Source organism: Chiloscyllium plagiosum, unplaced genomic scaffold (assembly GCF_037043375.1).
Source record: "Chiloscyllium plagiosum isolate Xiang-an unplaced genomic scaffold, Cpla_swu_hap1 HiC_scaffold_36, whole genome shotgun sequence".
NCBI classification, from domain to species: Eukaryota; Metazoa; Chordata; class Chondrichthyes; order Orectolobiformes; family Hemiscylliidae; genus Chiloscyllium; species Chiloscyllium plagiosum.
In genome coordinates, this window is record NW_028270174.1 from 13,689,590 (window position 1) to 13,702,123 (window position 12,534).

The following is a 12,534-nucleotide window of genomic DNA, read 5'->3' on the forward strand; positions in this document are numbered from 1 at the left end:
ACATATCTCTTAAAGGAATACTTGACAAACTGATGCAACGCATCATTCCTACAGCTTTCCGTTCGAATCATAGTTCTGGTTAGGCTCAAGATATTGTAAAACTCATCCGAGGTTGCTATTTTGGATGCAAATGGCATTTTTAAGGAAACACTTGAAGGGTGATGCAAAATGGTTCTAATGTAGGAAATCATTTGATTTGTTTGGGGACAGAGTGGTTAGATGAGTGTTCAACAGGAGGTAGAGAGTAAACTGAGTGACATAAATGTAGGGAGAAGTTTGGTTGCTGTTTTCTGGTAATTACAGCAAAAGGCAAAGCAAGGAAAGTCCAGTGAATTTGTCAGGAATGACTGAAGAAATGCCTGAGATGGCAGCAGGGGAAGAAAGGAATCAAGAGGGCAATATTGGGAGGGAGCAGACTTCAGAGAAAGAGACAGTGAAGAAAACATGGAGTAAACTGAGAGTTAAGCTCAAGGATGGTCGAGAAGCTTGCATTCAAAGTGGCAACCTATCTGCACAAGTAAGTGAATGTAGGATATTGATCTCAACAGAATAGCACAGACAAGGAGAGGTCTTTATATAAACAATGTGTTGTCAGAGTATTTAGAAATACATGATCAAACAGAGTCAGCATGATATCATGAAGGAGAAATCATGCTTGACAAAGTTAGAATTCTTTGAGGAGGCAATGAGCAGGATAGCAATGGGTTTGGTATATTTGTATCTTCTGAAGGCCTTTGATAAGGCATGACATATTCATCTACCTAATAAAATATGACGCAATGGTTTTGGAGGTGGTATATCGGCATGGATAGAGAATTGGAAAACTAACAGAAAACAGAAAGTTGGGGTAAGGAGGCTATTTTCATGATGGTAATCTGTAACTATTAACAGATTTCAGTGCTGTGGCCACAGTTAATTATCATATATAATAACTGGGAAGAGGAAAGTGGATGCACAAAACCAACTTTGCAGGTGACACAAAAATAAGTGGAATAGCTGGTAGGTTAAGTGAGTGGGCATAAAATTGGCAGGATGGAATATAAAGTGGGAAAATATGAGGTGATGCACTTTTGCAGGAAGAATAGAGTGAAATTTAACTTTAATTGTAAAAACGACAGCACAGAGGAATTTGGAATCCTTGCACTTAAATTTTGAAAAGATAACATCCAAGTTAAGCAGGTAGTAGGGAAGGCACGTGTAATGTTGGCCTTTATTCAAAAGAAATGGAGTACAAAAATAGGGGAAGACTTGATAAAACTATACCAGGCAGAAATCAGACCACAACTCGAGTACTGCAAGCAGTTTTGGGGCCCCTTGTCTCAGGAAAACTATACTGTCATTGCAGGAAATCCAGAGAAGGTACCAACCCTGATTCTAAATATAGAGAAACTGCCTTATGAGGAGATGTTGAGTAGATTGAGACTGTAGCCATTGAAATTTAGAAGAAAGAGAGACAATCTTATTGAAACACACAACATTCTTAGCTCATTTGAAGGAAGAATTTCTTCTCTCAGAGGATAGTGAATTTGTGGAATCCTTTACCACAGAATGCAGTAGAGGCTGGGTCATTAAATATATTCAAGGCTGAGATAGCTTTTTAATCTGTAAGAAAATCTAGAGTTATGGGGAAAAGGCAGGGAAGTGGAGTTGAGGATTTTCAGATCAACCATGAATGGCAGAGCAGATTCGATGGCTCTATGTTCTATTTCTACGTCTTATGGTCTCGCTGTTTAATGATGATTACTGGATCAGAAGCCACAAGCGGTGTTGGGAGGAGGGGGTGGGTAGAGAAAGTGTACCACAGCCATTTGGACAGATCATTGTCAATTCCCTCCAACATCATCTGACCAATAAACACATCTTTCAAATGGACAATTCTTACCATTACATTCCTAGGTGAGATTTGCATCGCACACAGCACCTGATCTTTTGTTATTTTCTTGGAGAAGGTCAGGAGATGCAACATCCACCATTGATCTCCTTTTACACTATTTCCAGTGGCTGTTTTAACATTTGATTCAATCATGGGATAGGAACATTGCTGGCCACATTAACATTCATTACCCATTCCTAATTAACCAGAGTGCAGGTAAGAGTCAACCACGTTGTTGTGAGGCCGGTATCATATGTAGGGCAGACCAGGTAGGAATGGCAGATTCCCTTCTCCAAAGGGCATTAGCAAACCAGATAGGTTTGCATGGTTGACATTGGGTTGGTTTTATTTACATTTCTAGAGTTTTTTAAAATTTATTTTTATCTAACATGGTGTGATTTGAACCCATGCCCTGGAATATTTGCTGAAGATTTTGGATCGCTAGCCCAGTGACATTGCCACCACCTCCCAGTTGCAATCGCCACAGTTCCTGGCTGAACCAAAGTTTACATCTTCTTCAAGCAACCTAGTGCAGTGCTTCCCAAACTGCATCTCACCAAACTCCTCTGGTGTATTGCTGAATGGTTTTTGCAATGATTAAGTAATTTTTATTTAGTCATGTAAGTTTATCAACACTTTGATAAATCTTAAAAATTGCAATTCTGATTTTTTATGCCCTTGACACCCAGTAGGATAGTAATTTGTGTCTATCGTTGTCAGAAGGACTGCCATATAGACTTACGCATATAGCCACATTGATTTCTTGGCCAGTTGCTAGGCGTTGATCATGTAACTAGGAGAAAGTGAGGATTGCAGATGCTGGAGATCAGAGTCAAAAAATGTGGCGCTGGAAAAGCACAGCAGGTCAGGCAGCATCTGAGGAGCAGGACAGTTGACGTTTGGAGCATAAGCTCTTCATCGGGAATGTCATGTAACTGTCAATTACATCAGCAATCAAAAGTGACACCATCTGGTCATTCTGATGGTGTTATTCATGCATGATTGAAATTTTGGTTTCCGTTTACAGAATGAGGAGTAGTCTGGTTTAACTTCATTGATAGTCTTTGATCGGTGTTGTTGATGTATCATGGTTTGCAAAATAAATTTTTGCAGTGAAAAACAAGTTTTTTTAAAAAAAAAAGGTCAGTTAATAATACGCTAAACAACAGCTATAATTTAAATTAGGAAGTCCAATCTCTTTTGGAGTGAGGGCCATATCAACTAAAAGGCAATAAATGACAGACAACATCTATATTAATCTATTTTCCATTTCGTGGAATTGCAGACTGAAAAATGCATTGTACACCATGTAATAATGTTAACAAATATCATGTGAAAACCATGAACACTGTGACCACAGTCTGTTGGGTACAATGATTAATGTAAGGTGAAGCTGAGACTTTGACTTCAATATTTAGGTGATGTCAGATTCGAGATTTCATGCTTAGAATATCAGCAGGATTGGTGATGGTTAAGGTCTCAGGCAATTCTTGTTTAAAGTCAATATTAGATAATCTGTTCACAACTATATGTCAAACCAGAAAAAGTCAGGTTTTTGTTTTGCATGTCGTCTCAATTGCAGAAATCACCTCTTGTCCAGACACATGTAGATCTCTGCCAAAGGAAGCTGTTGATGCTGGCTGCAGAACATATCATTAGGCTGTGGTTTGGACAGTCCTGATTTATATAATTGTACTCATTGCTTGTTTAACATACAAGTGGCAGTCTGTAAAAGGCTCCATCTCATATACTAGTTGGAAACAAAGCCACGGTTACATGCACGTTGAAATGAAACCTGTCCTTAAAGCACCCACTCACCTTCAAAAAGGATAGGTTGCCTCAAACAGTTGACAGAATGCAAAGGCAAGCTCTCTCATGAGCAGAAGTATGGGATGATGCATTAGGAGACCAGTTACACTGTTACTGGATTCATTGCCAAGGCCAAAAAGCCTCGTACAACTGCTGAAACTCCATTCTGTCATGCTTGCCAGAAAATATTTTGCACTCTGATAGGCAGAGAGGCAGTAAAAGAGGTGGAATGACTTCCATCTTCAAATAATACCATTGAAGACATGTAGCAGAAAAGAAACAATGTTCAAGGCTCCAGAAAATTCAAGCATCAAGAAAGATTTCCCTGCAACATTGACAAATCTGCAGACATTGATGGTCATACGCATCTGATTACAATTGCTTGGTTTGCAGAAGAGGGCAACTTGAAAGAACTATTCTGCACGGAACCTCCACAACAAGCAACAAGGCAGGAGAAATATTCAGAGGGATGATGACAATTTCAAAACAAATGGACTTCTATGGCAGAACTGCAAATGGGTATGCACTGGTGGAGTGACTACAATGGCAGGGCATGAGAGAACTGTTTCCAATGTACAATGTGAAAACCCAGAGGTCCCAATCACTCATTGCTTTCCTCATAGGGAGGCTGTCCTGTGTTGTGGCTTGCAAACCGAGCTAAAATCAACACTAAATGAAGCTGTAAAAATTGTCAACTTCTTCAAATCCAGGCAACATTAGCAATGTTTTCTCTTCTATACCAACAAATGATAGTAGAACGTCGATGCCTTCTCCTTTATACTGACGTTTGCTGTTCCTCAAGAGGCAAAATTGTGTCAAGATAGAAGAATTGAAACATATCATGCAGAATCAGTCTCAGCACGCTAACCTGTTGCAAGATAAATATTGGCTGCAAAAACTGGCCAACTTGTCTGTTGTACCTGAATGAGTTGAAGAGGAAGCCGCAAGGAAAACACATTGACATGCACAGACAAGCTAACTGCATTCAACTCAAAACTTCACCTTCAGAGTGAAGAAGTAGAGCTTGTCTCAGTTCAAATGTTCAAGTGAACTTTCTGCTGACACTCACATGAAAGGCTACTCTCAAGATAAACTCAAGCATTACTTCAGATCTTCTGGGGTAGAGCAGTTTGATTGGACCAGAAGAATCTACCAAGACTTTCTCTTTGGCGGAAAATAAAAAGAGCTCCTGGGTCTTAGGATGGATCGCACCCGAACTCACATGAGAGACATTCCATTGGATCAATTTTGGTTGCAAGTAAGGAATGAATATCCCTTCATCTCAAACCAAGCAATAATTGTTCCGCTATCATTTTCAACCACTGATTTTTGTGAACTTAGTTTCTCTGCCCCGTCACTACTTGGGAATCAGAAGCGATCATGTTTAAAATGTGTGGGTCAGGAGCTTCGTGTAGCTCTTTCCAAATATTAAAATGGCATTCATTGAAATAATCTCACACTTCATTTTGAAATTCCAGTCCAAAAACCAAAGTCAAACATCTCTTATTAAAATTGCAGTCTATTTGTGTTTCAGCTCAAAATAAAGTTATTCCTTGCAATATTTATACTGACTATATTAAAAGCATTTGGTGTGCTATGAACTCAGCCATGATTCTATTGAATACCACAGGAGGGCTCAAGGGGCCAGATGGCCTACTCCTGTTCCTATTTCCTATGGTCTAACTGCCTTCTGGAATAGTTTGGGATATTGAAAGTGTGCTGCAAGCTGAAAGAGTTTGGGCAGCACCTGCGGTACAGTATGTTCCAATCACAGTTTAGTTTCCTTTATATTAAAGAGGGTAAAACTGAGTGCTTTGCCGAGCACATTTATTCTATGTGTGAGCACAACCCCATGCTGCCTGTCATTTACAAGCTAACATTCCTGTTCTCAGCTGAGCCTTTCTCATAGGAAGCTTAAGGAACAGTAGCACCTTTTGCAGTTTTGGGATCTAAATAAACTTCAGCTTTTAGCCATGGCTCCCACTTTCTCTTCAGTAGAAAGAGATTGTTGGAGGATGGATTGAGGTTCCAAAGACCTTAGTTGGAGCACTCTGGTGACAGGATGATCTGCACCCATGGTGTCGACCTGATATTTTTGATCCAGTGATTACTTTGTCCTAATTCAAACTGATCACCAACTCAGTATTGAGAAGTCATATTCTGTATTCCACTAATGAGGACTGTTTGGAACAGGGCTCAAACCCTTCACATTCCCACTCGATGATAAAAAAACTCACTCTCCTGAGTCTTCTAGAAGTCTTTGATTTCAATGATGTCACATGATGTTTCCTTTTGTCTTGTGTGATGTTAACATTCTGTCATTTAACAATCACCCATTTTCCACTCAAGCATTTCATACATCTTCTTTCCTTCAGTGCACTTTTCCACAACACGTTTATTCAATTCATTTCTAAATACTGTTTCTTAGTTAGAATCCTCTATCCGATGAAAGGTTTACACTCTCAATGTTGGCTCTCTATATCCCACACACATCGCCTGCTTTTGTTGAGCATTTCCAGGTTTTGTTGTTTATTGTGCCTTTTCCCACACCCTCTGTACGAAACCTACACCGTATTATCTCTGCTGTTGCTTTCACCTCCTGCAACAATCTGCTCTGTTGTGGTACATCTTGCAAATTTGCAAATGCTGTTTCACACATTACAGAGAATTGCATGTCAGCCTCCAGTGGAGTGGTGCAGGGAGGAGTGTGGCATTTGTACTGAGACATGAAGAGGACACTTCTCCTGGAAATTCAAGAGTCTTCCTTGAAACCCAGCAACCAGTCCATGTAAAATAAATGAAGGACTAATCCATAAATTACAGGTTTTGACAATACAGTGAGGACTTGAAAGCATCTTTTCAAAGTTTGTGAGAAGATTTGTAGCTCGGGTGCTCGTTGCTGTGGTTCTGTTCGCCGAGCTGGAAGTTTTTGTTGCAAACGTTTCATCCCCTGTCTAGGTGACATTCTCAGTGCTTGGGAGCCTCCTGTGAAGCGCTTCTGTGGTGTTTCCTCCGGCATTTATAGTGGCCTGTCCCTGCCGCTGCTGGTTGTCAGTTTCAGCTGTCCGCTGTAGTGGCCGGTATATTGGGTCCAGGTCTATGTGTTTGTTGATGGAGTTTGTGGATGAGTGCCATGCTTCTAGGAATTCCCTGGCTGTTCTTTGTTTCGCTTGCCCTATAATGGTAGCATCTTCTTTCGGGGCCCATCTTGCCTGAAGTAAATATATCAGGTAAAATGTCTACCTTCAATCAGACATGTTAACTTCTCCCCTCCATTTCCAGTCCCTTCAGAATTCCTCCTCAGTGAATTCTCTTCTTCGCCTTTTCTTTCATGATAGCTGCATGGGGTCTTGAATCCGAAGGCATGTGCAAGAAACAAAAAGACGAATTGCTGGGAAAACTCAACAGGTCTGGCATCTGTGGACAGAAATCGGAGTTAGTGTTTTGGGTCAAGTGATGCGTGCAAGAGATGTTTTGTTACTGTATAAATATTCATCCACTGTACTGATAAGCGCAGGTGAGAGGCTAAGAATTCTCTGGTGAGTAACTCACCTCAGGTCTCCACAAAGCCTGTTCAGCATCCATACAGCACAAGTCAAGAGTGTGGTGGAATACCCTCCATTTGCCTGGCTGAGTGCACTCCCATTAACACTCAAGAAGCCCAACACCATCAGGAAAAAGTAGCCTACTCGATGGCACCCCATCCATCGCCTTCACTATTCATTCTTTCCCCCACTGACACTCAGTAGCAGCTACAAGATATGCTGCAACAACTCCCCAAGACTCCTTCAACAACATTTTCCAAACACACAACATCTACTACCTTGGAGGATAAGGGCAGCAGATGCCTGGGAACATCACTGCTTGTCAGTTCCCTCCAAGCCACACACCATCTTTTAACTTGGAATTGTATTGCCAATCCTAAATTCCCAAGCATAAAATTCACTAAAGAGGAGGAAAAAAAAAACAAAGTTCCATTCCTAGATGTCACAATAGAGCGAACAGCCAATGGGGAACTTCAAACCAGCGTCTACAGGAAAACAACACACACGGACCAAATACTGAACTACAGAAGCAACCATCTCAACACCCACAAACGAAGCTGCATCAGAACATTATTCCAATGAGCCACCACACCCTGCAGTACAAAGGAACTATGCAGAGCAGAGCACCTATACAATGCTTTCAAAAAGAACAGGTACCCAATGAACACAGTCCACAGATTTCTCAGCAACAAATCCAAACAAGCAGACAAAACGCATCCAGTAACCCCAGTCACTCTCCCCTACATCAAAGACATCTCGGAAATGACTGCCAGACTACTCAGACCCTTTAGCATCATGGTAGCCCACAAACCCACCAATACACTAAAACAGCAGCTAATGAACTTAAAAGACCCTATACAGACAACAAGCAAAACTAATGTTATTTACAAAATACCATGCAAGGACTGTAACAAACACTACATTGGACAAACAGGCAGAAAACTAGCCACCAGGATACATGAACACCAACTAGCCACAAAATGACATGACCCTCTCTGACTAGTATCCTGATAGACAGATGAGGAAGGACACCACTTCGACTGGGACAACACGTCCATTCTAGCACAAGTCAAACAGAGACACGCACGAGAATTCCTAGAAGCATGGCATTTCAACCGAAACTCTAACAACAAACACATCGAGTTAGACCACATCTACCACCCTCTGAAAAAAACAACAGGAAATGACATCACCACATGAAATGATGTCACCACAGGAAATGACATCATCAGCCTAAAGAAACCCAAACATATAAATATAAAGCAGTAATTATCAACAGTGCTTCGCCCGGAGCCCCACTGAAGATGTTACCTAGTAGGGTGACGAAACATCTGGAAATGAACCTTCCAGCTCACCCAGCAAACCTACATCTATTTGAACCTCAACCTGAGCTACAAATCTTCTCAAAACCCACTATTGCCAATCCTATGTTGCCGGGTCAAAACCTTGGTATTCCCACTCAGCTGAACTGTGCATTACTCACAGCACATGGGACTGCAATAGTTAAAGAAGGCAGTTCACCACCATCCTTGCCAGGGTAATTAGGGATAGGCAGGAAATGCTGGCCTAGCCAATGATGCCCACACCCTGTGATTAAATGTTTTTAAAAACTATGTGCCAGTAGTAAATTTCCAAAGAGCAATTGACAATTCTATGTTTAGTAATGACTGATACATTGTCAGGTATGCCAGTACAGGACACAATCCAAAGACAACAATATAGCACCTTTAACACCCCAAGCCAATTTGCTTGGACACCAAATCACATGAGGAGATGTTGGGACAGATGACCAAAAAGCTTGATCAGTGATAGTTTGCAAGGAACATTTGCTGGTAAGTGAGTTGGGAAGGTTTAAGGAAGGAATTCAATTTTTGACACCATCGCACCGTGGATTCTGCAACTAAGAGCTGAATGAAGCCTCTGTCAGGTATGCCTCGCATTATCTGCTCGATGTCGTCAAGTTCCTAGTTCATGTGATGGGGTTCATCTTTAGAACTTGAGCCTGAATTAATCCTGGCAGCAAGGTTTCAAAATGGAGTTCACATTAAATCATAATAGCCTGAATATTTAACAGTTTCGACTTCAGGATTGGATCACCTCTACCTTAGACTAATGTTAGATTGACATTCTTGAGTTTTGTTTAATTACAGAAGCCATGGATGTTTATAAGAGAAAAGAAAGTCACTTAGCCCCCTGTTTCTAGGTTGGCTCTTGCTAAACCCATCTATAAATAATCCATCACCCTACAACTGTGCAGATTTTTCATAAATAGCAAAATAGTTTTCCCTTAAAGCATTCACAATCTTTCAGTATTCCCAATGGCAAAACATTTTAAACTCTGAAAACCCAATGAAGGAAGAGATTTATTTTCATCCCCTTTCTTACCACTGACTTCCAGACCAGAAGAAAGAAAGACCTCTATATTTATATAGTGCCTTTTGTGATCCCCAGGACATCCCTAAATACTTTACAGCCAATGAGGGACTTACTGAAATATAGTCACTGTTGTTACATAGGGACTGAGCAATCAAATTGCAACAACAAAACCTCACAAATAGCAAGAGGATAACTCGTGATGTCAGCTGAGGGATATCTATTGACCAAGACACTAGAGCAGCTCCCCTATCCCATTAGCTCTGCTCTGATAGAGACAAGAGGTATACAGCATAGAAACATATCCTTCGGTCCAACTCGTCCATTCCAATCAGATATCTTAAATTAATCTAGTCCCATATGCTAGCATTTCGCATTTATCCCTCCAAACCCTTCCTATTCATATACCCATCCAGATGCTTGTTAAATGTTGTAATTGTATCAGCCTCCACCACTTCACCTGGCAACTCATTCCACACACGCACCACCCTCTGTATGAAAATGTTGCCTCTTAGGTCCCTTTTAAACCTGCCCCTCTCAACTTAAACCTATGCTGTCTAGTTTTGGACTCCCCTACCCTGGAAAAAAGACCTTAGCTATTCAACTTATCCATGCCCCTCATGATTTTATAAACCTCTATAAAGTCACCCCTCAGCTTCCGACACTCCGGGGAAAACAGTCCCAGCCTATTCAGCCTCTCCCTATAGCTCTAACTCTCCAACCCTGACAACATCCCTATAAATCTTTTCTGAACTCTTATTTGAAATAATTCCAAGAGATCTTTTACTTCAACTCAAGAAGGTAAATGAGACCTTGAGAGAAAACACACAAAAAATATAATCATTAAAACAGAGGAGACTGTTCATTCTTCATGAACATGGAAGTGCAACTCATCTGGACTCACTCCTCTGTGTTCTGCCCTTAAGCCTACAATGATTTTCTGTGCTGATAATTATCAAACACCTTTCAGAAAGCTGTGATTGAGCAGTTTCAGATCCAAACCTCACACTGCGTAAAAAGACTTTCCTCCTGTTGCCTTTGATTCTTATACCACACACTTTAAATGGATGCATTCTCATTTTCAACCCTTCCTCCAGTAGGACTGTTTCACAGGGAGGGGACTGTGAGCTGATTGGAGAAGGAGGGCCAGAAGCAGGTAGCCCCATGCCTGATATCCAGTCCCTCAATCAGACCTCGGATGGAGGGACACTCTTTCCTACCCTCGAGATGACATGCTGCCTCCTGGGCAATAGTGATCAGAAACCTGCCATGGTGGCAATCCCAGCTGCAGCCACTGGGTGGCCTCAATTGGGTGGTGACTTGGGCAGATCAATCATGGGGCCACCTCAACCAGAACCTAATTCTGGTGGAAAAGATGTGGCTGAGGAAAATCACCACTCTGTTAATGTTGTGCCCTCCCTGTCTCCAGGCTCACCTCCTCATACAGCACAAGATTACACCCTCAGTCTCCGTTTATAAAGTCCAGAAGTCCAGAATTAATCGGTCTCTTCATCGGCTCAACCACATCCTATGATTAGTGCCTTTGCTCCTGCAGCCCACTTAGAATTGCATCCCTTGTTTTATATTACCTGTTCTCGTTCTTCCTAATAAAACCTAACAACTTGGTATGCTTTTTCATTATTATCGATCAAGAGAAGCAATGCTCCTAACACTGACCCTGGTAAATTCTCACAAAATACATTCCTGCAGTTTGTGAAATAATCATAGAGTCATAGAATCATGGAGATGTTCAGCACTGAAACACACCCTTTGGTCCAACTCGTCCATGCCAGTCAGCTATCAAAACCTAATCTAGTCCCATTTGCCAGCACCTGGCCCATATCCCTTCAAACCTTTCCTGTTCATATACCCATCCAGATACCTTTTAAATGCTGTAATTATACCAGCCCCTACTACTTCCTCTTGCAGCTCATTCCATACATGCATCACCCTCTGCATGAAAAGATTTCCCCTTACGTCTCTTTTAAATTTTACCCCTCTCACCCTAAACCTATACCCCCTGGTTCTGGACTCCCCTACCCCAGGGAAAAGACCTTTTCTATTTATCCTATCCATACGCCTCATGATTTTGTAAACCTCTATAAGGTCTCCCCTCAGCCTCCGATGCTCCAGGGAAAACAACCCCAGCCTATTTAACCTCTCCTTATAACTCAAATCCTTCAACCCTGGCAACATCTTTGTAAATCTTTTCTGAACCCTTTCAAGTTTCATAACATTCTTCTGATAGGAAGCAGACCGGAATTGCACGCAATATTCCAGAAGTGGCCTAGCAATGTCCTGTAAATCCACAACATGACCTCCCAACTCCTGTAGGGAAAGTGAGGGCTGCAGATGCTGGAGATCAGAGCTGAAAATGTGTTGCTGGAAAAGCGCAGCAGGTCAGGCAGCATCCAAGGAACAGGAGAATCGACGTTTCGGGCATAAGCCCAATTCCTGAAGAAGTGCTTATGCCCGAAAAGTCGATTCTCCTGTTCCTTGGATGCTGCCTGACCTGCTGCGCTTTTCCAGCAACACATTTTCAGCTCCCAACTCCTGTACTCAATGCTCTGACCAATAAACGAAAAGCATACCGAACGCCTTCTTCACTATCCTATCTACCTACGACTCCACTTTCAAGGAGCTATGAACCTGCACTCCAAGGTCTCTTTGTTCAGCAACACTCCCTAGGACCTTACCATTAAGTGTATAAGATTAGATTATATTACAGTGTGGAAACAGGCCCTTCGGCCCAACAAGTCCACACCGACCCGCCGAAGCGAACCCACCCATACCCCTACCCCTACATTTACCCCTTACCTAACACTACGGGCACTTTAGCATGGCCAATTCACCTGGCCCTGCACATCTTTGGACTGTGGGAGGAAACCAGAGCACCCGGAGGAAACCCACGCAGACACGGGGAGAACGTGCAAA